This window comes from Oryctolagus cuniculus, chromosome 13, assembly GCF_964237555.1.
Source record: "Oryctolagus cuniculus chromosome 13, mOryCun1.1, whole genome shotgun sequence".
In the NCBI taxonomy this organism is placed as follows: domain Eukaryota; kingdom Metazoa; phylum Chordata; class Mammalia; order Lagomorpha; family Leporidae; genus Oryctolagus; species Oryctolagus cuniculus.
The window spans coordinates 87,832,675-87,857,373 of NC_091444.1; the positions used below are offsets into that span (position 1 = coordinate 87,832,675).

General features: G+C 43.2%; 1 long non-coding RNA gene across 2 annotated transcripts in view; it reads left to right on the forward strand.

Moving 5' to 3' along the window:
* LOC127486322 (uncharacterized) overlaps positions 1-24,699 on the forward strand; it is a 145,884-nt gene that overhangs the window by 83,329 nt on the left and 37,856 nt on the right. The window contains exon 5 of one of the 2 annotated variants that reach the window (XR_011381626.1): positions 14,685-14,806. The exons of the other annotated variant lie outside the window; for it this stretch is intronic. This is a non-coding gene — a long non-coding RNA (uncharacterized lncRNA). The remainder of the gene's footprint in view (positions 1-14,684; positions 14,807-24,699) is intronic. 2 annotated transcript variants of the gene reach the window in all.

Consider the following 24,699-nt stretch of genomic DNA (forward strand, 5'->3'; position numbering starts at 1 on the left):
GTGTTCCTTGGTTAGAATTTTGTCTAACATCACAACAGTTAATTACAAGGGAGGCTGGGAAATAGATCTAACTGTATCTCTGAAGAAGAGAAAAAAACATTTTGGCAAATATCTAAAAGTGTTGGCTGTGTATATCATGGGGAGAAACTTGGATAATTCCAACTCTATGGATAAGAGGAAAGAAGAAAAACCAGCCAGAGAAACAGTCAAAATAATCGACACTGATTAATTTCTCATTGCATGCATTGGACTTTATGCATTATATATTTAAAGATCAGTCATTCTCTGAGAGAGGTACACTATTTTTTGCTTTTATTGATGATTTTTAGGGGTGTGAAAGAGGCCCTAAGTCATATAACTAATGTGTAATAAGTCATAGACTCTAAAGGCTCATGTTAAACATGTTAGAAACCTAGGGAAAAAAAAGCAAAATAGTTCATTAGTCTACTTCATTCTTTTAGTACCACCTGGGTTAGGTGACTTTATGTAGACATCAGGAAGCTGAAGACTACCCTCACTTCCTCACTTCTTTTTTTTTTAATTTTTATTTATTTGAAAGACAGAGCTACAGAGAGAAATAGAGATGAGAGAAAGGTCTTCCATCAGCTGGTTCACTCCCCAGATGGCCACAGCAGCTGAAGCTGTGCCAATCTGAAGCCAGGAGCCAGGAGCTTCTTCCATGTCTCCCACATGGTTGCAGGGGCCCAAGTGCTTGGGCCATCTTCTACTGACTTCCCAGGTCATAGCAGAGAGCTGGATAGGAAGTGGGGCATCTGGGTCTTGAACCGGCACCCACATGGGTTTCTGGTGCTTCAGGTTAGGGCTTTAACTCCCTGCCCCACAGTGCTGGCCTCAACTACCCTCACTTCTGGCATTGACTGCAAGTTCAGGAATATCCAGGATTACATTCAGGTTCAATAATATACCAACAAGACTCATAGAACTTACTGAAAGTTGCTATATTCACATTTGTGATCTCTCACATTCCTCTCCCAGTGGAGTGGAGAGCAAACTAATTTCTGCAGAAACCATGTTTGACAATACACATGGCATGTTGCCAAACAAGGAAGCTCATCTGAGCCTTAATGTCCAGGATTTTAATTGGAGGTTGGCTGTGTCACAAAGTTGACTGACCAGCCTCTCACTTCTCTGGAGGTCAAGGCCCCCAAGTAAGGAAAACATTCTTATCAGGCAGGAAATTCCAACTACCTAGAAATTACTTTCTTGAAGCTCAAGGCAAGAGGTAGACCTCTCCATAGGTAAGTTTACTTCTTGACTTGACTTTGTTGAACATCAGACAAGGCAGACATGAAAGACAAGGGTAGGATGGAGGTGAATGTAGTCTAGCAAAATGTTATGCTTCATCTTTTTATTGCATGTATCTTTAAAGACTGCTTCTCTTCCTAACTTAAAAGACTACCAAGGCCGGCGCCGGAGCTCACTAGGCTAATCCTCCACCTTGCGGCGCCGGCACACTGGGTTCTAGTCCCGGTCAGGGTGCCGGATTCTGTCCTGGTTGCCCCTCTTCCAGGCCAGCTCTCTGCTGTGGCCAGGGAAGGCAGTGGAGGATGGCCCAAGTGCTTGGGCCCTGCACCCCATGGGAAACCAGGAGAAGCACCTGGCTCCTGCCACCGGATCAGCACGGTGTGCCGGCCACAGCACACCAGCCATGGCAGCCATTGGAGGGTGAACCAACGGCAAAGGGAGACCTTTCTCTCTGTCTCTCTCACTGTCCACTCTGCCTGTCAAAAAAAAAAAAAAAAGACTACCATGTCTTTATTAGGCACCCATATTTCTCACTGTTTTTTCCTCTGTACTCGTTGGACTAGGGCATATAGTGATGTTCATTCATTCATTTATTTAGTGGTTTTTAGCCTTCTATCTTTTTAGTTCCAAAAATTTATTAATTATCTACTATTTGCTAGGCACCATTTAGGTAAGTGCTGGATATTTGTTGTCCTAATAGATCTTAAAATCTAGTATTAAAATAAAATATTCATGCCAAGATATGAATAACTACCAACTTGGATAAATTTTGGGAAATGTATATTGTGGGAGAAACTAGCAAATAAATTGACCTAGATTTTGGGCTTAGTGTCACTTGAGGAAGTATCACTTGACAAGACGAACAAAGTGAGAGTTAAAATTAACCATTTAGAGACAGATTCGAGAATTATAAGCAATTTGGGTAAGGAAATAATATTCAGTGAATCATCTTTGATGTGGGGATATTTGAACAGACCTGAATGAAGTTAGCATTGTGCAATTCTGGTATTCAGTGGAAGCAACTTTTAGGCAAAGGAGTGGTAAGTTCAGTTGAATTGAGGATTGAGGCAATAGCTTCCTTAAACTGTTTGAGAAGTATCAAGGAGACCAGGGTGACTCTAAGACAATCACTGAGTGTAAGTGTAACACTTAACACAGAAGATGAGGTAAAGGAGATAGGAAATGATTCAGAAAAAGAACTTAGAGATGGACCCAGAAACTAAATAAATAAAGCCTTAAGATTCTCCCAACAGTCTAAAAAGCTGCTAAACTGTGGGGAGCAACCAAGACTAGACTAAATTATTGGAACTAAGACTAACACTATGCATCTGATCTCCCACAATATGGCACTGAGAGAGAGCGAACAACTTGTACGCAGCTGCCTTGCCAATTCGACTGATAAACTGCAGGAGCTGATCCTGCTCCTGATTGGAGGAGAGCAGCATGCTCGGCGTGTGGGCAGCAGAGCATGGATTGGTGGAAGGGGACTATAAAGGAGGAGAGAAACAACATGCACTGGGAAACATCTGAGGAACCCCTGAGAGCCGGCCGGCGGTGTGCCGCTCCTCCGCGGAAGCCTGGAAAGCGGCAGGGGTGCCGCCCCTCCGCGGAGGCGGGGGGGGGGGGGGGCTGGCAGCTAACCCGGGATGGCGTCGTTCCTCTGCAAGTGAGGGAATGGCAGCAAACCCGGGAAGGGCCGGGCAAAAAGAACAGCGCAGGGTCCAGTGTCATTCCTCCGCGAATGGGGGAGCGACACTGAACAATTTTTTTTTAGATTTTATTTTATTTATTTGAAAGAGTTACACACAGAGGGGAGAGAGGCAGAGAGAGAGAGAGAGAGAAAGATCTTACATCCACTAGCTCACTCCCCAGATGGCCGCAACAGCCAGAGATGTGCCAATCTGAAGCCAGGAACCAGGAGATTTTTCTGGGTCTCCCATGTGGGTCAGGGACCCTCTTCCATTGCTTTCCCAGGCCATAGCAGAGATTGGAAATGGAGCAGCTGGGACTTGAACCAGTGCTCATATGGGATGCTGACATTGCAGGAGCAGCTTTACCTGCTATGCCACAGCACCGGCCCACCACTGAAGAATTTTGAGAGTGACTTGACTATATATACACTTTAAAATAATTACTTTGGTTGCTATTTGGAAAACAGATTATAGGTTTTCAAGAAAGCAGCAGGGACACAAGTTGAGAGGATATCATGATATTACAAGCCAGAGAGGATGGGAATAGTAGAGGTGGTGAGAAAAAATTGAGTTTCACAAGCATTTTGAATCTGGAATAAATCAGATTAGCTCATACATGAGTTGAGAAAGAGGATGGCTCTTCTGTGTGTCTAGAAAGACTACAATTATGTATTTTTTTATTTTTTTATTATTTTTTTTTTGACAGGCAGAGTGGACAGAGAGAGAGACAGAGAGAAAGGTCTTCCTTTGCCGTTGGTTCACCCTCCAATGGCCACCGCGGCCAGCGCGCTGCGGCCAGCTCACTGCGCTGATCCGATGGCAGGAGCCAGGAGCCAGGTGCTTTTCCTGGTCTCCCATGGGGTGCAGGACCCAAGCACCTAGGCCATCCTCCACTGCACTCCCTGGCCACAGCAGAGAGCTGGCCTGGAAGAGGGGCAACCGGGACAGAATCCGGTGCCCCCACTGGGACTAGAACCTGGTGTGTTGGCACTGCAGGCGGAGGATTAGCCTAGTGAGCCGCAGCACCGGCCGTATTTTTTTTATTTTTTATTTTGACAGGCAGAGTGGACAGTGAGAGAGAGAGACTGAGAGGAAGGTCTTCCTTTGCCATTGGTTCACCCTCCAATGGCCACCACGGCTGGCATGCTGCAGCCAGCGCATCCCGCTGATCCGAAGGCAGGAGCCAGGTGCTTCTCCTGGTCTCCCATGGGGTGCAGGGCCCAAGGACTTGGGCCATCCTCCACTGCACTCCCGGGCCACAGCAGAGAGCTGGCCTGGAAGAGGGGCAACTGGGACAGAATCCGGTGCCCCCACTGGGACTAGAACCTGGTGTGCTGGCACTGCAGGTGGGGGATTAGCCTATTGAGGCGTGGCGCTGGCCCAATTATCTTATGTATTAAGAATGGAAATACTATTTACTGAAAATTAAGGGAGAAGATTAGAGTAAGAGTAGACCTAGGGAGGACATCCAGAGTTCAGTTGTGAGACATTTATTAGATACTTTAATAGTATTGAACAGGTATGTAGGCATTTGTAGATTGCATATTTTTCTTTTTTAAAAAAGATTTTTATTTATTTTGAAAGAGTTATAAATAGAGAGGAAGAGACAGAGAAAGGTCTTCTATCCTCTGGGTTACTCCCCAGATGGCTGCAACCAGTGCTGGGTCAAGCTGAAACCAAGAACCAGGAGCATTATCCAGGTCTCCCACGTGCATGGCATGGGCTTGAGCACTCAGAACATCTACTGCTTTTCCCAGGCCATTATCAGGGAGATGGATCAGAAATGGACAGGGGTCGGCACTGTAGCATAGGCTGAGCCTCCACCTACAGCACCTGTTTCCAATTCAGATGCCCCACTTCCAATCCATATTCCTGCTAATGGCCTGGGAAAATAATGGAAGATGGCTCAAGTGTTTGAACCCCTGCACCCATGTGGGATAATCTCCTGGGTCCAGGTTTTGGCTAGGCCCAGCTCTGACCATTGTGGGCATTTTGGGAGTGAACCAGCTGATGGAAAACCTCTCTCTCTCTGTCCCCCCCATCTGTTTCTCAAATAAATAAATCTCAAAAAAAAGAAGTGGAGCAGCCAGAACCTGTACCAGCACCCAAATGGGATGCCAGCATCACAGACAGTGCCTTAACCTAGTTTGTGGGACTAGGCATGGATATGTTAGAGCAAAATCATTCTGCTAACATTTCTGTACACTACCAGGGTGGAGAGCCACTTACAAATTTTATAGTTTTAGGACCAAATGAGATGGCATGGCCCTCATACCTGGCACAGGCACTTGTTAAATGTTAAATGTGTACCCCAAAAAGATATGTTAAAGTCCTTTGCACAGCACCTCAGAGTGTGACCTTATTTGGAAGTAGGAGTTGCAGATGGCATTAGTTAGGATGAGGTCCTACTGTAGTAGAGTGAGCACTGATCCACAATGGCAAGTGTCCTTATAAAAAGAACTAACAGAAATACAAAGAAGACTATGCAGTATTGGAAGCAGAGACTGGAGTGATACAGCCCCTGGCTATCATCAGAAGCTTGGGGAAAGACATGGAATAGATTCTCCCTCAGAGTCCTAAGAAAGGTGTTCAGACTGAGTTTGATTTTGGACTGCTGGCATTCAAAACTGTAAGACAATACATTCCTGTGGTTTTAAGCAACTCAGCTTGTGGTACTTCTTTAGGGAAGCACTAGAAAACTAGTATAGTAGCTGTTCTATTAAGCAAGTTACCTTATCTGGCCATACAGTGAGCCCCTCAATTACCCAGGCTCACAGCTACCCACACGCAGAGAGGGATATCTAAACGAGTTTCCAGGATTTAGTTTGCGAGTTATGAAATTGCTGGTTAAGTAAGCAGTCAGGCAGATGGTGTTAGAGCTGAGAGCTACACAGAAGAGAGTACGTATATGGTTGAGTGAGAGAGAATATAGGTTGCATAAGAGGGAAAACAAGAAAGGTCAGAATGCTGTTTCCAGATTTCTCTTCTTTATTTTTAAATAAACTTATGGCACTTCTTTGTGGATAGGCTAATAGGTACTGATTTGTTTTTGCTTTAGTTTCACTCATTTTTTTTTTTTTTTGCTTTTATCTTTTCCTTGTGGATAATGTTTGGAAAAAAAGAGTAAACACACCAGTAGCACCTGCCTTTAATTCTAAGATGTCTTCCTCTGTTGCTTGCAGTTTTAATAAGTAAATTGACTGCACTAGGGAACTCAGATGATAGGGAGGTCAGCAGAGTGGAGAGTGAGAGGCCATGCATGTCAAAAGCAAAAAGACCTGAGCAAAAGTCCAAGCTGTGTCCTGAATTTCTGAGTCTCGACTACTCTGAAAAACAGCAATGATCAGATCTTGCTCCCAGAATCGGTAGAAGGATCAACTTTATTACAGTCTGCATGTCGTTTTTCTTTTAGTTTCTGCATACAGTGCGATGTCGTTAAGTTGAAAGGTGACTAGTCTGGTGGGGCTTTGTTTTTTTCTTTTAAAGATTTATTTTATTTATTTGAAAGAAAGTGTTACAAAGAGAGGTAGAGACAGAGGTCTTCCATCTGCTGGTTCACTCCCCAGATGGCTGCAACAGCCAGAGCTGATTTGAAGCCAGGAGCCAGGAGCTTCCTCCAGGTCTCCCATGTGGGTGCAGGGGCCTAAGGACTTGGGCCATCTTCTACTGCTTTCCCAGTCCACAGTAGAGAGCTGAATCAGAAGAGGAGCAGCTGGGACTGGAACTGGCACCAATATGGAATGCTGGCGCTTCAGGCAGTGCTTTAACCTGCTGTGCCACAGTGCCGGCCCCAGGATTTTGATTTTAACAAGGTCTTATATTTGGCATGATTCTCTCTAACCCCAACACTAAGATTCTTACACCTTCACCTGTCATTTTGCTGCTGTGCACTTTGTTTCCATTCTCCCATCATGGTTGTGGTGGTGCTGCAACTGAGTGTGACAAGTCAAAGTAACTCCTAAAGTTTCAAAGACGGTCTTACTGGTGGATCAGAAGCCTTGCTGTCTGTAATGGGGTATTATAACATCTATTCCTGTGGTGCTGACTGTATTCTTGGATTCTGGATGAAATATGTAAGAAATGGTAGCTCTCTGCCCTGTTTGAGGGAAACTTTCTGCTTTCAGCTTTGTGCTTTTAAAATTAAAAATTACTCTAAACCTATTTCTACCCTGTCCATGTCAGTAAGGTTGGAGAAGAGGCAGCAGCATATATATAAATACTAGTCCACAAGCAACTGTGTGTTGTGGGTAGGAAGAAGACAAAATCAGAACCCTGCATGCACTGCTGGGGACTTTCTGCCCATCTGTGTGCTAGGGTCTGGCAGATGTGTGCCACACAATACCAGCATTGGAATCAGAATACAAGATTTGCCTGCATATTGCTTCTGTTCTGTCAGCCTCAACTGCTTGTCCAGAATAGCAAAATCAGCAACTGAGGGGCCAGTGCTATGACAGAGTGGGTTAAGCCACTGTCTGCAGTGCCAGCATCCCATGTGTGTGCCAATTTAGTCCTGGATGCTTCACTTTTGATCCAACTTCCTGCTAATATGTCTGGAAAAACAGTGGAAGATAGCCCAAGTGCTTCAGCCCCTGGACCCTCATGGGAGACCTGGAAAAAACATGGCTCCTAGCTTTGGATCAGCTGAGCTCAGGCTGTTGTGGCCATTTGGGAGTGAGCCATTAAATGAAAAATTCTCTCTCTGTCTCTCTGTCTCTCTGTCTCTGTCATCTCTGCCTTTCAAATAAATAATACTTAAAAGAAAATAGAAAAAAATCAGCAACTGAAACCATTTAGCTTACTGTGAATGCTCTCACATGATACTTCAATAAAGGTGGTTAACATCAGGAAACTTCTTGCACAGATGTTCCTTTGCCAGAAAGTCTAATTCTTTTTAAACTTTAAAAATAAAACACAGATCACATTACTTATTAGATAATGCTTTTTCAAGTTACTCATTTTACAAATAAACCATTCTGTGTCAAAGTGAATATTATTGGACTGAATGAAGGACATCTGTCACTCAGTTCTCTCTATAGTCCAATTTAGAGGCACTGAGGTAATGGCTATTGCTCCAAACCTCATCTCTCCCTGTAGTTCAGGGAAGGGCTTACCATAGGAACAGAAACAGAACCTGGGGGACATTCAGGAAGGCTTGAGTTTTGGGAAATGGCCTTGGTTCATCTCTGTTCTTGCTGTGCATCTGTATAGCTTCAGATTGTTTGGCCTTGGGACCATCAATTTCATGTATCTTTCCACTATGAGGTTACTTTTTAAAGAAACAGTAAAAAAAATTGCATGTGGTTAATGATGGTAACAGAGTTGAGAAGATTGGTTTTGTTTTTGCAGGCAGGCAAGCAAAAGGACCCTTAAGAGAAGAAATGGGTCTTTTTTTTTATTTTGAGGAACCTGCTAGAATATTGGTTTAAAAGGTATTATTTATTTGTTAGTTCAGTATTTTTCTTGTGCCAGAACCTTCTGAGGCCAGTGGAGGTGAACAGAGGTATTCTCTCATCAACCTGTGAGTCTTCTCCACAACTTAGTAAATGAAGAGGTAAATTATTTCTGGCAATAAGCACCACAGGCTCTTGAATGAGGGCAAAGTAACTGAGTAACTGGATGGCTGATTAACATTAGCACAGTAAGAAAGCACTGGCTAAGGACAGGATTTTAAGCAGCCAATTTTGCAAACTGGACTGAAATGTTGCCATTTATGCACATTGGGAGAAAGGGAAACCAGGGAGAATTTTAAAAATATTTATTAATTGATTGGAAAGCAGATATACAGAGAAAGAAGGAAAGATAAAGAGAAAGAGACAATCAAACCTGGAGGAAGTTTCAAAAGGCCCTGTGATGAAATCAGTGATGTGGAAAATTATAAATAAATTACTTTCCACCAGCACCATGGCTCACTAGGCTAATCCTCTGCCTGTAGCGCTGGCATTCCAGGTTCTAGTCCTGGTTGGGGCACCAGATTCTGTCCCAGTTGCTTCTCTTCCAGTCCAGCTCTCTGCTGTGGCCCAGGAAGGCAGTGGAGGATGGCCCAGGTCCTTGGGCCCTGCACCCGCATGGGAGACCAGGAGAAGCATCTGGCTCCTGGCTTTGGATCAGCATGTTTTTAAGGAAGTCTGAGGAGAGTCCATTAGCAGATTGATTTTGTACTTCTCTGATAACCAAGATATCCATTATTCTCTAGTAGATTGAAAACATGATGGAGGTTCCATAAATGGCCCATAGTCAGCTTCTCTGCTTCTTCAGTTAAGTGGTAAGTAACAAATATGAGGTCTGGGCTTTTGCCCTCATGTCTGAATGCTTTGAGAAGCAGCACACCACTGTTTCTAAAGGTCTCAAAATTTGCATTTATACTGCTGCAGCTATTTTCTGCTTCTCAAGATATAAAAATAGTTTAGTTTATTCAAATCTGGTGAAACAAATGCCAGTGTAATCATAAGCAGGCTCTTAAATATATTGAAAGTTTAGTCATCCATTTTTTTCCATTTAAAGGGTCCATTTCTGTTCCCTGTAATTTATCATAATAAGGCTTAGAAATCAAGTACAAGTTAAACATAAAAATGTGGCAACAATCAGATATTTCTAGGAATCCTCTTAATTTTTCACTATTTTTTGGAAAAATGGGTTGATGTTTCATCTTTTTTGTTGTTGTTGTTGAGGAGTTTTACTGGCCATTAAAAAACTTCCAATATTTTTTTTTCATTTCTGTAGGTATTTATGCGATTTCCTTAGGCAGTTAATATTTTTTACTGGATAGAAAATTTAACAAGATTATAATATTTTCATCAGGGTTTTCCTTAGTAGGAGTGGTTATCAGGATATTATCTGCATTCTTTAAAACAATTCTGTATATTTTAATTCCCTTAAATCTCAACCCATGATTTTCTTGAAGATAGTAGGGAACATTTCAAACCCTTTGTGTAAGGCAATCCAGCAGTACATTGCTTCTTGGTTCCTCTCATGCAAAAGCAAATATCCCTTGGGATTCAGAATGAAATAGGATGCAGAAAAGTTACCTTAAATCCAGCACTACATAGAACTTACTGCCTCTGGGCAGATTAGCTAATAGAGTGTAAAGGATTATGTACTCTAGAATGTATGTCTTGATTTTATTGTTGAGAGCCCTAAGATAATAAATTTATTTATATTCTCATATTCCTGGAATTTTTAAAAAGCTTTTGTTTCTTTTTATTTGAAAGGCAGAGAGAGACTACTGGTTCACTCACAAAATCCCTGAAACAGCTGGATCTGGGGTATACTAAAAGTAGGAGCTGGAAAATCAATCTTGTTGTCTCATATGTGTGGCTGATACTTGATTACCTGAGCCATCACCTGCTGTCTCTTAGGGTACGCAAGAGCAGGAACCTGGGGCTGGCACCATGGTGCAGCAGGTTAAAGCCCTGGCCTGAAGTGCCAGCATCCCATGTGGGCACTGGTTCTAGTCCTGGTTGCTCCTCTTTTGATCCAGCTCTCTGCTATGACCTGGGGTAGCAGTAGAAGATGACCCAAGTCCTTGGGCCCCTGCACCCAAGTGTAAGACCCAGAAGAAGCTTCTGGCTCCTGGCTTCAGATTGGCACAGCTCCAGCCATTGTGGCCATTTGGGGAGTGATCCAGCAGATAGAAGACCTCTCTCTCTGTTTCTACCTCTCTCTGTAACTCTCTCTTTCAAATAAATAAAACAAATCTAAAAAAAAGAGCAGGAACCTGGAATCAGAAGCAGAACTTAAATTTGAATGCAGGCATCCCAAGCAGCATCTTAACCACTATGGTAAAAGCCCAGACCTACCCCCCACTTTTTAACAGGTAGGATGGGATTACTGCATGAGAATGTGCTTGTCCTAATCAATCCATACCCTAAAAGTTTATTGATTACAAGAAGTATATTTTTATAGCTTCTGCCTTCAAGGGAAACTGCTTTACCTGGGACCAGGGATCCAGGTGATGTGATTTCCCCAGGGCCCTACTGGACCTCTCTCAGATAATGCAGTTGTTGGGAGGGTGATTAGTAGCCACATTGCCTTCAGTAGGAGACTCCAAAAGTGTCCTAATTTCTCTTGTTCCTCAGGGTCCTGTGGATCCTGTTTAGGGCAGATCCCTGGCAGAACCTCTTCACTGAGTCTCCTAACTCTTTACCCTAGCTAGTATTTATCATCTCCAGCAGAAAAGCCAACTTCTCAACAGGGAGGTGAGCAGGCACCAGAATTTGAATATTTACACAGGTTGGACTGTGCATAGAGAAAATCCTTAAGTTTATAAATTTCTCTGACTCAATTCTTTCCCCTGTGATGTGTACCTTTCTTTTTTTAAAAATTTTATTTAACTTATATGAGTTTCATGTATTTCATATACACAGATATAGGAAAATTGTGATACTTCCCACCCTACTCTCCCTCCTGCCCATACTCCAGCCTTTCTTCCTCTTCCCTCTCCCATTTCCACTCTTAATTTTTTTACAAAGATATATTTCAATTTATTAATCATCATAAAGTTAACTCTACACTAAGTAGAAGTGTTCAACAAATAGCATGAAGAAAAAAAACAAACACTGTTTCTCAACAGAAGAGACATGGACTATAAGGAATTATTGAATCTCAAAACGTCCATTTCACTCCACCACATTATTTTAGGGATTCTGTGAGTTATTTCAGATCAAAGTAAACATGTGGTATCTGTTTTTTGGGGACTGGCTTGTTTCACCAAGTATAATGGTTTCTAGTGCATCTATTTTGTTGCAAAAGACAGGATTTCATTTTTTTTTACTGCTGAGTATATATACACTATAATTTCTTTATCCAGCTAACATTTGATGGACATCTGGGTTTATTCCATATCTTAGCTATTGTGAACTGCAATGAATATGAATGGACCAATAACTCTTTCATATGCTGATTTGTTTTGGTTTGGGTAAATTCCCAGGAGTAGGATGGCTGGATCACATGGCAGGTCTATATTCAGATTTCTGAAATATCTCTATACTGTCTTCCATAGTGGCTGCACCAGTTCACATTCCCACCAACAGTGGATTAGGGTACGTTTTCCCCTCATCCTCACAAGCATTTATATTTTGTTGATTTCTTTATGGCAGCCATTCTAACTGGGGTGAAGTGAAACCTCATTGCAATTTTGATTTGCACTTCCTTGATGGCTAGTGACCCTGAGCATTTTCTCAAGTGTCAATTTGAATTTCCTCTGTTGAAAAATACGTGTTCAATTCCTTTGTCCATTCCTTAACTGGATTGTTGATACTGTTGTTGAATTTCTTGAACAGTGTGTGCCTTTCAATTATGTAAATCAGCCCTGGATAAGGGGACATGAGCATCAGAAAGCCTCTTCTTATCAACAGGTCCCTGCCTCTGTGGGGCCATTCCAGTCTTGTTGCTGATTCTTGATCTAGTGGAGCTCTGTGTGAGAGAATGGTAAAAGATTTGGGGCTGTTGAGACAAGCTCACAGAAGGAGAGACAAATCCAATGGGGTTAGGGATTTTAGGCTCCTGATGCCCTGCTCTAGCAAGGGCATGTTCTGGTCTTGGGCCTCTCAGGACTGACCAACCAGCTCAGTGATGGGGTCAAGGCTGAAGTTTTGAGCAGGGTCTATCCTCATGTGCCCTTTTCATTACTTCCTAGCCTGGGAGAGCGATTCTTCCTCACCTACAAAACTTGTAGTATGAGGAGATCTTTTAAAGTCTAAAGTTCAACATTTTCAGTCTGTAAATTTTCCATTTTCTCCCCTGTACCCACATGGGAGACCAGGAGGAAGTACCTGGCTCCTGGCTTTGGATCGGCACAGTTCTGGCCGTAGTGGCCATTTGGGGGTTAACCAATGGAAGGAAGACCTTCTCTCTCTCTCTCTCTCTCTCTCTCTCTCTCTCTCTCTCCGCACATGATAAGTTTATTTACCTGGAAAAGAAATTAGTTACTATAACTGTATTCAATTTGTTTTCTTTTTATAGGAAAAATTTAAGTCACATATTTTTGGCTCTAATGATTTTTGTTCCTCTTCTGAGCTTTTCCAATTTCTGCACTTGCTTTTTTTTTTTTTTTTTTTTACTTTTTATCTGCACTTGCTTTGTTTACCACATCTAATCATACAAGCTCTAATGAAAACCTAACCAATGCTGTCCTATCTAGGACTCACTTCTCCCACTCATATTCTAAGATTTCTCTGAATACTATTTGAGCCTCACTGCCTGCAAACTTGAAAGAAGACTGAAAATGAGATGACTTAAAGCTGTCACACTCAGTTCTCAAACTGTCCACTTCTTTCCTGAGATGATCTGATGGGAGTCAAACAGATGTCTGAGCCCAAAGTCACATTCTCATTTTTTTTCACAGCATTGTGGAGATTTAATGAGATCAAGATACATTTCACTTATAGGTCCTAAGTCTACTCAAATCCATCACTGTTGCAACAAGAAATTAAATGGATCTTACAGGATTTGCTCTTCATTACAAATGTGTGTAAGTTATTACTCAGTACTCCAGGCACTTTCAGCTCTATATTGATTGATTATCTGAAATCAGGTCAAGAATCTTCTCTGCAGAGCTGGCATTGTGGTATAACAGGTAAAGCCACTGAGTGCAATGCCAGCATCCCATATGAGAATGCCACTTTGAGTCTGTCTGCTGTGCTTTCAATACAGCTCCTTGTGAATGCACCTGGGAATACATCACAATGTGGCCCAAGTCCTTGGACACCTGCCACACAAATGGGAAACCCAAATGGCATTCCTACCTCCTGGCTTTGGCCTGGGTCACTGGTTCACTCCACAAATGGCATCAATGGCCACGGCTTGGCCAGGCCAAAGCAAGAAGAGAGGAGCTTCTTCCAGGACTCCTACATGGTGGCAGAGGACTAGGGATTTGGGCCATCTTCAACTGCTTTCACAGGTGCATTATCAGGGAATTAGGAAGTGGAGCAACCAGGGCTCAAACTATCCTACATGGGATGCCAAGTTCACAGGTAGTGGCTTAACCTGCTATGCCACAACACTGGCACTTGGAAATAATCTTTAATCAGGCCCAGGTCCTGGTAAAATATATGGACTAACTTGGCTTACATCTGGAAGATTTTGGTGCCTAAACCTAGGAAGGAAATTGGTGATACAGGTCTTTGAAAATGAACCACGTGATGTCATAAGCATTTAAATAAAAAAACATGAATAAATAAGTAAGTAAATATCCTAGAGAGAGAACTGCAAAATGCCTATGTTCAGACTGAGAAGCCAATAAGTCTTTACCTTCTGGAACATGGATGGAAACCTCTTCAAGAGAATAGATTAAAGGTCTGTAATTATCTGAGTTAATATCCCACTTCAAGCTTATAATGTACATATATAAGCAGGTGCTAAAAAGCAAGAGACAGTAAATGCCGTAATGGAAGTATCAAGTGATTATGAGAATTCAGGTGAGAATGAATCATACACAATAGATATGTGTGCAGTTTTAATCCCATGTTCCACTAAGGCTTAGTCACTGAAATCTATATCTATAAATTAAATAAAATGGCATATGAAGATTATTTATACATGATTCCTAAACTGGGAGAACTTACTTCATCAAATTCCTAACCCACCAACAAGGCACACTCATCATGCAAAGAAACTAGCAGTTTGATAAAGCAGATGACTTTACAGCACAGACAGGAGTAAGAAGCAGAAAAAATATGGTTTGGGCAGCTTACAAATGCTATTCCATTTCTCCCACTTCTCCTTATCCAGATCCTGTATTCCAATGCCTTGGAAGTGCTTACTGCAATACCCCAGTGGCAAACCACCTCTTAAATGGAGAAGAGAAGAAAGGGAAAAGTGAAGTGAAAGGGAAAAGTTGTGTTTTGTTATAGGTAAAATACGCTACTTTCTTTTAATGTATCTACTGATGTGGAACTGATCCTTCTGTATCCCCTGAACTCTCCCTGCTATATATCTTCTGTTACATATAGAGATAGATATTTCATCTGCTGGCTCACTTCCCATATGACTGTAATGGCCAGAGCTGGGCTGGTCTGAAGAGAGGAGCCAGAATCTTCTTCTTGGTCTCCCACATGGTTGCAAGTGCCCAGGTGCTTGGGCCATCCTCCACTGCTTTCCCAGACACATTAGCAGGGAACTGGATGGGAAGTAGAGCAGCAAAATAATGAACTGGCTCTCATATGGAATTCTGGACTCCACACACAGCTGCTCTACCTGCTACACCCAGAGCTGTTCTCCAGTATGCTACTTTTCTAGAGACCCCTGAAAAAATCAATCACAAGAAATGAACCCAGGGTCTGATATTGAGCCACATTGTGTTAAGACAGCCCACAGTGCCAGTATCTCAATTGGGTACCAGTTTGAGTCCTGACTGGCCCATTTCAGTTCTAGCTCCCTGCTAATGTACCTGGAAAGACAGTGGAGGATGGCCCAAATGTTTGACCTCTGCCATCCATCTGGGAGGCCTGTGTAAAGTGACTGATTCCTAGCTTTGATATGGCCCAATCCCAGCTATTGTGGCTTTTGGGGGAGTGAACTAGTGGATGAAAGAGCTCTCTCATGTGCTCTCTCTCTCTCTCTCTCTCTCTCTCTCTCTCCTTTTTGCTTACTAAGGAGGCAGCTCCCACAGTGATATGTTTATGCATCCCAATGGTGTAGCCTTGCAGGGCAGTTGTAATCCTAGAGCTAGACACAACAAAGGCATTCACAATAAAATAACTGCCACAGATATCCCACATTATCCCTCAAAGTAAACATTAAGCACTCAGAATCATAGTGCACATGCCTCTCTGCTGCTACTCCATGCTTCTAGGAATACTACTGTATGAGGTGAAATATATTTGAGTACAGTTTCTCTTAAAGGGAAATATGCAAGCCAGGAGGTTTTCCTTTCCAGCAACAAAAAAATATACTAATTTGTGTTATCTAATGCTTCTATCAAGAAATTTCCCAAGGGGCCAGCGCTGGGGTGCAGCAGGTTAACGCCCTGGCCTGGAGTGCCCACATCCCATATGGGCACCAGTTTGAGACCTGGCTGCTCCACTTCTGATCCAGCTCTCTGCTGTGGCCTGGTGATAGCAGTGGAGGATGGCCCAGGCCCTTGGGCCCCTGCACCCACATGAGAGACCAGGAAGCAGTTCCTGGCTCCTGGCTTTGGATCAATGCAGCTCTGCCCATTGTGGCCAATTGGGGAGTGAACCATCAGATGGATGACCTCTCTCTCTCTCTCTCTGACATCAAATAAATAAATAAATATTAAAAAAAATTTCCAAACTGTGGCTTTAAAAAAATCATTAGATCATTGGTTGTTATTCACATTCCTGTGAGTTAGGAATGTGGGAGAGGATTGAGTAGCTGTGTGCAGGCTCTCTCCTGAGGCTGAAGTCAGATACCCACTGGAGCTGTCATCATCTGAATGCTTGATTAAGGCTGATGGACTCACTTATAACTCATTCACGTGGTTGACAAGTTGTCACTAGATTTTGGCTACAGCCTATTTTCTACAACATGCACCATTCCACAGGGCTTCCTTAGTATCCTTACAGCATGGGGATTTCCCCCGGAGGAACTAATCCAAGGCAGATGGGAGTGATCTTTATAAGTGCCTCAGAAGTCATATGTCATCACTTCCATGACACACTACAGTTTCTACAGGGCTATCTCAGATTCAGTGAGTGTGCAAAGGGTGTGAATACTGATGAAGATCACTGGGGATCATCTTGGAGATTTGCTGAAATAGTCCTTAATAAGAAGCATATCATAAAAGAGATAGAAGGGAAATAGAGGCAGAGGCAGCATGGGAGAGAAGGAAATGTTTAGATTCCTAAAAGCTGAGAGCAGATAGAAACAATGTACACAGTTCTTTCCTGAGACCTCTGAGGCTGACCTTGATGTCTCTTCACAGTAGAATCCTGAATCCAAACTCCAACTCCTAAGTCAGAGATTTCAGAAGAGTCACAAAAAGACAGGATGCATTGAGAAAGCTCTTCCTGGTCCCATGAAGCACAGCTGTCTTCCTTTCCCCTTTTCCTACCTTACCTTTGTTGAAGCTATGATGTGACAGGTACCTAAGAATAAGTCTGTGGCTTGACACACATGTTCTCAAACCTGGTCACTAAAAAGTGATGATGCTGGGTCAGTGCTGTGACAGAGTGGATAAAGCTGCCACCCACAGTCCTGGCAACCCATCTGGATGCCAGTTTGAGTTCTGGCTACTCTACTTCTAGTGCATCTATCTGCTATGGCCTGGGAAAGCAGTAGAAGACAGTCCAAGGCCTTGTGCCCCTGCACCCATCTGGAAGGCTTGGAAGAAGCTCCTGGCTCCTGCCTTCAGATCCGCTCATCTCTGGCCATTGCAGTCATTTGGAGAGTGAACCACTGATGGAAGATTTCTCTGTGTCTCTATGCCTCTGCCTCTCTGTAACTCTGCATTTCAAATAAATAAATAAATCTCTTTAATAAATGTGAGATTGCTTTTAAAAAAAAGTGATGCCTCTGGGGAAGGAATGATGCTATTGTAACCAAGGATGCATGAATGCCATAGTCTTCAACTTTCTACTGAATATATAGAGCAGGAATCTGGAACACCACTGGGAGAAAAGTGGGAACCTAGCACTTTCCTTGCCCTTGAAAGTAAATACAAAGCAAGGGATCTGCTACAATCTGTAAAGATGGTAGAATTTAACACAGAGATGCATCTAAAACGTAGGGGAGGAAAGTAAAGATTAAAAAAAAAAAACCCTGTTACTCCTCTCCTACTGTATCCACTGTGACCCTGTTATAACCAGTCTTGAGTAATGTCCATTCAGCATTTCCATATCCCGTGTCTCTGGCCTCCCTCTTCTAGACCACAGTACTCATCACTGGAAGTTCAAGATCCTGATTATGTGCCTGATGCATTATTACAGCTCTGAGTCCCCCAGATCATTTTCAAAACACCACTGACCTTCACCTGTAGATGGAGCTCTGCAGCTCAAATGAGAGAAAGTTGAAAGTCTGAACATTTCTTAGGTGGCAATTAGCCACATTAAACTTCTGGGAAACATGCCAAGGCTCTCCACTCAGCTCTATTACTAACCATTCATCCCTAGGTTTTCTGTCTCAGTCTGGGCATCTCTGTTCAATCTCTTCCTTTCTCCCAATGTGAAAACAATGTCCAGCACAGGGGAGTTTACTTTGGACATTCAGGCAATTTCTGAACCCCCTGTACTAGTGGTGGCATGCTGGGGGCTGAACAAGGACTGGAGAGTACAGGTGACCACAGCCCTTTTCCATTTGCTGCCTTCAGACTCACTCTCCCCAGAGGCCCTGAGGGACTTCAGGACTTTTTAAATAGGGAAAGAAAGAGAAAAAGCAAATGCAGTAGTGGGAGCATTGCTGAAAGTCTCAAAAACCTTCATGAACCTGTGAAAAAGAATATTTTCTTTTGACATTTTTCTTTGAAATTTGTAGGATGTCTTATCCTCAGAGGCCTAACTAAACATAAAAATCATGGCCTAAGTTTTACTTACAAATAACTTAAATTTCCTAAAATAGAAAAAAAATAAAGGTAAGGCAGAAATTTTGTGTCATTGCCCCTTTTAAACCCTGACCTAAATTTCTCACTACTTTAGTCTTCAAACACAAAACTTCACTGCTCATTACAGAAATGGCCTCATTGAAACAAACCCAAAGACTTGTCTCTGAGTTGCTTCAAGTGGGCACCTGGCTGCTTCCATCTCAGGTAGAGGGAATGGCACCCAGTGAAGTCCACAGAATGCTCAAAGCCAAATAGCCTACTGCCACCTGCATGGAGTGGACAATATCAAGTGTCATTTCTCTCTCTAGCTTTCTCCTGCCTCACTGAACTAGAAACACTCACTCACTTTTGTATTGACTATGTGCTCTGTACTAATATGAGTCCTCAAAGTACCTTTTTAAAAGATTTATTTATTTGAAAGACAGAGTTATATAGAGAGGTAGAGACAGAGAGAGTCTTATGCTGGTTCACTCCCCAGGTGGCCACAATGGCCAGAACTGCACTGATCTGAAGCCAGGAGCCAGGAACTTCTTCCAAGTCTCCCATGTGGGTTCAGGGGCCCAAGGACTTGGGCTATCCTCCACTGCTATCCCAGGCCACATCAGAGAGCTGGATTGGAAGAGGAGCAGCCAGTACTAGAACATGTGCCCATATGGGATGCTGGTGCTTAAGGCTAGGGCTTTAACTTGCTGTACCACAGGGCCAGCCCTCCAAAATACCTTTAATTCTAGTGAGAGCTCATAGGGATTCAGTGGTGCTAAGGCTTAAAATTATATTACATACTTCCTTGTGCTTCCTGCACAAGCACAGAACTTGCTTCACCCATTGCTTTACAGTCACTCCAAAAATAAAGCCAAAATCCCTCTGCTGGAAAGACAAAGGCTGCCTTGTGTTTTACTATGGAATATCTAGGACAAGCAAAAGTGTTCAACATCCATTTTCTTTTTAAAGATTTACTTATTTGAAAGGCAGAGTTACAGAGAGGCAGAAGCAGAGAGAGAGAAAGTCTTCCGTCTGCTGATTTACTCCCCAAGTGGCTGCAATGGCCGGCGTTGGGCTGATCCAAAGCCAGGAGTCAGGAGCTTCTTCCAGATCTCCCACATGCTGCAAGGGCCCAAGGACTTGGGCTATTCTCCACTGCTCTCCCAGGCCACAGCAGAGAGCTGGATCAGAAGTGGAGCAGCTGGGACCCAAACTGGTGCCCATATGGGACCCCAGCATTGCAGATTGTGGCTTTAGCTTCTACACCACAGCACTGGCCCCACAACATTCCTTTGAAGACAGAATGCTAAATAACTCTATACATCACTCTCCTGAAAGTTGACTGAAATGGGAAGTACTAGTATTCTCAGATTTTTCATTCAAGTGGGATGTAAAGTCCCTTGGGACATCAAAATCTTCTCTAGACCCATCAAGTTAGGTCATGTACAAGGACTTGTAAAATTCTTAACCTTATCCAGTGTACAGAGTATATAGAGTATGTACAGTTAGCCGGACTATGACAACTCCAACCAAAATTAAGCATCATCATTAAGGAATGTTTCCAGGTTTAAATGCTGGCTTGGCCTCTTCTTAGCAACAGCTTCTTGGGCACTCTTGGTTCTTCCTCACCTCTAAAATGATGACAATAATGCAACCTACTGCTTAAACAAGAATGAAGTAGGACAACACATTTGAAATGCTAAGTGCCATGTCTTGCATATAATGACTCAGTACTAGCTTACCATGTTCACTACTACTGTTCTATCAGGCTAAGTGCGGTGGCCACACTTAAGTTCCCATACTCTGAATGTATAAGCCCAATCAACACATGATGCAGCCTCAGAGACAACAATGGCTCTTGTTGTCTAAAATGCTCTAGACCTCACATTGAGCTAACCATATCCAAATGGGCTTTAAAAAGTTCAAAGGAGAAATTAATAAAAAGATAATTTTGTTTCATTTTAAAAAATCAGTACCTAGGTTTTTTTCCACTGATAGACATTTTAATGGAATTTTTAAAGACTCTTCATGCACCCCAGTCTCTGCTATGGACAACAAATTGATGGCCAGAGTCCTTTTGCTTGCATACTCTCCTTTCTAACTTGATTTCACTCACATAGAAAAGCTGAAGAAAATCATGGGAGTATTCACTAGGAAGTCACGTCTGTAGACATCAACAGTCACTGGGTTCCACACTCCCCTTACTTCTCAAAACTAAGTTCTGCTAGGTCAAGGAAAAAATGGTAGCTCTTTGTCTTCTCTTCTTGAAAACCTCACTCCTAAAAAATTTAAATGAAGTCCTCTATAGAAATTTCAATCGGGAGAGAAAACACTTAGCCAACGTCTGTGATCTAGATAGCTGATTGTTTTTAGCATTTTTGAGCAGGAATTATTAATGAGCTTTTAATCTGAAGGGCTTAAATCACCAAAGTGCTCTAAAATTTATTGAGGACCCACAGAATTCATAAAGGAAACCTATCAATGCCTTCCCAGCAGCTCCTATCTTGACACCCATCTCCCAATAAAAGCAGCTAAGACTGGTGCTGGTGTCCTGGCACAGTGGGTTAAAGCCCCAACCTGCAGTGCCTACATCACTTCGAGTCCTGGCTGCTCCTCTACTGATCCTGCTCTCTGCTATGGCCTGGAAAAGCAGTAGAAGATGGCCCAAGTCCTTGGACCCCTGCACCAGCAAGGGAGACCCAGAAGAAGCTCCTGGCTCATGCTTTGGATTAGTTCAGCTCTGTCCATTGCAGTCATTTGGGAGTGAACCAGTGAATGGAAGGCCTCTCTCTGTCTCTACTTCTCTCTGTAACTCTTTCAAATAAATAAAATAAGTCTTTTTAAAAAAGCAACTAAGAGGATTTCTAAGAGCACAAGCACACATTAGTGGAGTGACATTACAAGCCCTGTTTATAAATTGGCTTTTAAATGGTAAAGGTTGAGGTACTTTAATCTCCAAACACAAGCCTGCTCAAGATATGCTGTGTGTCAGAAAAGAGGGGAAAGCATTAAGTCACTTCCAGACCAGGTTTATTTAGAATAAAGCCTAGGAATGGCTCACTACCAGATGAATGCATTTAAGACAGTTGCCAATGAATACACAGCAGAGGGGAAACCCCTCCCTTAATGACTAGTGTTTTATATAGCATAAAACAACTGGGAGGGACTTGGAGGTCTGAGCTAAAGCTGGGCTAGTGAGACAAAGGGAGAATTTGGGCTAGATTTAAAGTTCCTTTGAGATAACAGTGTGCACTGTGAAGGGATGAGCTGAGGCAGGACTCTGAGGCTGAGCTGTTGAAATAGGGAGAGAGAACTTGGGAGGAGTAAGAGAGATCTTAGGCTGATAGTAGGCATCTTTTTATAGCATTGTGTCCAAGAATCAAGGCAGGACAGGGCTGATCAAGGTAGGGTGGGGCTGTATTGGCAAGGCAGAGAAACAAGGGCTTGCTTGTTAGGTGAGAGGTCAACATGGATCTAAATCTTTTTGTCCTAGCTTCATCACTGTGTATGATGAAGTCAGAATAAAGCAGACTTTGATTAAGGCAATTTCTGGTACAAATTCTTTTTAAAAAGATTTTATTTGTTTTATTTGAGAGGTAGAGTTACAGTGAGAGGGAGAGACAGAGAAAGGTCTTCCTTCCATTGGTTCACCCACCCACCAAATGGCTGAAAAGACCAGAGCTGTGCCCATCTGAAGCCAGGAGCCAGGCACTTTTTCCTGGTCTCCCTGGTGGGTGCAGGGACCCAAGGATTTGGACCATCTTCTACTGCTTTCCCAGACCATAGCAGGGAGCTGGACTGGAAGTGGAGCAACTGGGACTAGAACCGGTGCCCATATGGGATGCTAGCAACTGCAGGTGGAGGATTAACCTACTGCATCATGACACAGGCCCCTGGTAGAAATTCTATAATAAAAATATAGCCAATTGCAATCTATGGCAATTCACATAGATTTCACTCTAGCTAAAGGGATTCATGTTTGATGCCTTTAACTGGGAACCTGAGGAAATGTCTGACAAGGGTGAATTCCATGGAAGTGGCCAGAGACTCTAGTAGAGACAACAGTACAAATCACCAGTGACAAAATCCAGCCCTAATGACAGTACTCAAACCCCCATGAGGGGCCACACATTTATCATCTTGCAAATTCACACAGTGTACTTATATTTTACAAGAACTCTCAGTCAAGCCTCAAGCTATGTTCATGTCTATGTTTGTGTTAAGGAAGTATCATTTGCTGGAACATTTGCAGGGAGACAAGCAGAAACATAGCTGTATTGGGTCCTTCATTTACAATGTCCAACATCACTATTACCACCGACTCAGATTTAAAAAGAGGTCAACTGCTAATCTTGGGTGTGCATACTGAGGAAGGAGCAAAAGGGATGTGCTATCTGCTATCTCTTTGCTCTGTTTCTAACCTGCAAATCTCTCCTCCCCTTCTCTAGTAGTCTCAGACAAGAAGTTAGCCTGCTTCACTCACTCCCTAGTTTGTCTGGGAAATATGATGTCCTGTTCTTATGCTGTGAAACCCTCACATAGTCATTCATGTGGGTGACTGCATTGGTCAGCACCTACTGTTGCACATACTGTTGGCACTATGACCCACAACCTGCATACATTAACCAGCCTCACAATATCACCCACTTAGGTTTTTGCACTCAGGCTCCCCTAAGTTCAGAGGAGCATAAGGCTAAGGACATAGAGCCAGGAGACCAGCCCACCTTCCCAGGCTGCCCCTGCCACATCACCCCTGATAATGTTGTTGCTATGGCAATTCTCCAACCATTAGTCCAGTGCTTCTGACCACTAGGTTACAGCACACAACACACCTTCATCCCCTCTGTGCCTGGCCTACCCTGTTGGTAAATGTGCAAAGAGGCCACCTTCTAAGGTTTATGCTGTATCCTTTGAGCAATGGGTTCTAGTGGGGTGGGGCATTTTCTGCTCAAATAGTTTCTAGAGTTTCAAGATGGTGCCTGCCCACCTCTGGTCTTAGGGGACTTGTCATTTTCCAGGAGCATGTACTCAGGAGGTTGGAAGCTGGGCACTTCTGAGCTGTGAAAGGGATTTATTTGTTTGTTTGTTTATTTATGCATTTGCTTTTTGAGGCAGACACTAAGGTTGATCATGATCAAAGTCCTCTGCCTCAGTTTTCTCACCTTGCAGTACACTCACAAGGTGACTATTGACTCAGGAATCTTCTATTTAGATGACACCTCAATATTCTGTTCATTTAACATGTCATTAGCATGTGCCCGTTGGTGTGGGCCTGTAGGAGATCTGGTGGCAGGAGAAGTTTACACTAAGAAGAAAATAAAGGAGGAAACCTCAGGATAAAGCAATTCTGGCCTAAAATCTGGGGAGCTCCCAAAGTCCCTCACATCAGCCAAAGCCAGAGAAGCTTCTCTTTCTTATTTATGCCTCTTGGCAAAGACTGAGGACCAGCAGAGAAGCTAGGAGATCTCAGCCTTGTCCAGGTTAGTGATGGGTTTGACAGATTTCTAGTCAGTCAGGATCCATGTGGAGGCTGTCAGTGGGGCTGGGGGTCTGTGGACCCCTCAAAACATAGGTAAAATGTCCTTCAAAAGCAAGCTGTCAGCTGTGGCTGGAAAGCCTGTCTCCAGACCTACTGGCATCCCCCCACTAATAGCTTCCTGTGCTGCATGTGTGACCTTGCAGACTTAAATCACACCTTCAGGGCAGGTGCAATCTTTCAGCTAGAGTTGGCAGGGGAAGGGGTGGAACCCCTGGAAAGAGTTGGAATGGTTCCAGGAGATCCTGGCTATCTTGTGTGACCCTTTTGATTTTATTTATTTATTTATTTATTTAGTTAGTTATTTTCAAGATTTATTTTATTTATTTAAAAGAGTTACAAAGAGAGATAGAGACAGAGAAGAGGTCTTTCATCTGTTGGTCCACTCCCCAGATGGCCACAATGGACGGAGCTGCTCTGATCCAAAGCCAGGATCTAGGAGATTCTTCCAGGTCTCCCATGTGGGTGCAGGGGCCCAAGGACTTGGGCCATCTTCTACTGCTATCCCAGGCCATAGCATAGAGCTAGATTGGAAGAGGAGAATCTGGGACTCAAACTGGAGCCCATATGGGATGCCGGCACTTCGGGCCAAGGCTTAAACCCACTATGCCAGCAGAAGAGGAGGCTAAGTCCCTGAGTGGGAGAAAGGCCAGCTCCAGGAGACCCCTGCTATCTCCATGAACCACTAGCCAATCAGTATACAGTATGTGAAACCCCCATCCAATGGG